General features: G+C 45.8%; 1 long non-coding RNA gene across 1 annotated transcript; it reads left to right on the forward strand.

Moving 5' to 3' along the window:
• Positions 1-863: 863 nt before the first annotated feature.
• Positions 864-1354, forward strand: LOC107098644. Its single transcript, XR_001481906.1, has 3 exons — positions 864-967; positions 1044-1088; positions 1167-1354. It is a non-coding gene; the product is annotated as an uncharacterized LOC107098644 (long non-coding RNA).
• Positions 1355-1758: the final 404 nt, after the last annotated feature.

The raw sequence follows: 1758 nt of genomic DNA on the forward strand, positions 1-1758 counted from the left end.
TGAGTGGTCTGGAGGGTTGATAACCTGATAGCAAGTCTGTGATGTATTTAGGTGCTAAGCCATTCAGAGATTTATAGACTAACAGAAGTATTTTAAAGTCTATTCTCTTTAGAACTGGGGTGATGTGCTCTACTTTCTTAGTCTTAGTGAGGACACGGGCAGAGGAAACGCTTTGTAATGTGTATTACTAGTGTTGCGCCGATGCCATTTTTTGGCCCCGATACCGATACCGATACCTGGCTGTGCAGTATCGGCCGATAAAATAATTGCCATCATGGTTTGTCAAGCTGCTGCCTACCTTTGTGAAGCAGGAAAAAATCACAAAGTGAATCCAGTAGAACTTTTTATTGCCTACCAGGAATGGGTGACAATAGTTGAATAAACTTATGGTTCTCAAAATGGTATCTGTGTCCTATTTGTTGGTACTCGCCGATACCCATACCACTATTTTTAGGGCAGTATCGGTATCGAATTCATTCAATCACCTCGAACATAATAGTTTTAGGTAAAGACAATGATCCATTGATCATTCCTTGCTGACCGGACGTCTCTAATTTAGGACGGCCAGAAACTCCTGGGAACTTTCCATGTTTTTCCTCCAGCATTTATTTGAAGACAATCTGAGCAACTTCAAACATTTTCACGGGATTAGGAATTTCCTTGTGTAAATAATGTCGCAGCACCAGAATCTGAACTTCTCTGGCGCTTCAGAGCAGAGGCACCGTCTTTCTTCAAATTCCAGGTTTATTTTATGGTGGAGGCGACAAACCTTGGATTCATGTCACCTTTAACCCTTTATAGGACACTCAGTGAAATACTTAGAAAATCTAAATTTCGAAGGGGGGTGATCAACCTGTTAACTTGTCCTATAAAGGGTTAAAAGTCTTCAGCCATTCCGTCCAGGGGCCCACAGCAGTGAATCTGTCTTATGTTGTTCCAGGGTATTAAAGGGACTCCAGGATTCAGGGTGAGTAGCACATTTCCCTCCTTTTTTCCCGTAGCTGCGTCTCTCTCAGCAGCTGGATTTATTCTCTGCCCTTTAGGGAGAAAAGGGCCTGAAAGGACACCGAGGCCTCAGAGGAGAGAAGGTCAGGAACTCTCCCCTCCTTCCTTTGTCGGTTGCTGATAAAAACCGGCAGCACTGATCCGTATCGGTGTCTCCACAGGGCGAGCGAGGAATCCCTGGGATGACAGGAGACGAGGTAAAACACAGAGTGCCAGGTAAATATTCCAGCGGTGGATGGTAGAGACGCTGCGGCAGATTTTCTGCTCTCTCAGGGAGACCAGGGACAGAAGGGGGAGCGAGGTCTGATGGGGGAGCCGGGAGCCAGAGGAGAGCCGGGAGCCAGAGGAAAGATGGTAGGTCTTTGCAGATGGAACGCATCCCTGCACTCACCGTTAAGATGATAGATGAAAAAATATTTAAGGGAAACACTATTTTATATACTAGTTTGGAGTATAAGCAACTGGACGTGAAGTTTTCTAGAAGACGTTCCATCCAAGAGGCTTCATCAGTTCTAACTAGTGGTGAGGGGCAAGGAGATTAATGTACTGGAGGTGGAACAAAGAATTAGGAGGGAACCAAAGGTGGCTCTGATCCCTCCTGCTGCATTGGCCATGGAGGTTACCGGGGGGTGTTAATGGTCGTTAGGGGTTTCTAATGGATCGTTAACTCCCTCCTCAGAGTGGGTTTGGTTACATCCCTCATTGAAGTTAGGCCCCGTCCACACGAAATCAAAACGAACACGAAACGCTAAT

This window comes from Cyprinodon variegatus, unplaced genomic scaffold (assembly GCF_000732505.1).
Source record: "Cyprinodon variegatus isolate N-32 unplaced genomic scaffold, C_variegatus-1.0 Scaffold796, whole genome shotgun sequence".
In the NCBI taxonomy this organism is placed as follows: Eukaryota; Metazoa; Chordata; class Actinopteri; order Cyprinodontiformes; family Cyprinodontidae; genus Cyprinodon; species Cyprinodon variegatus.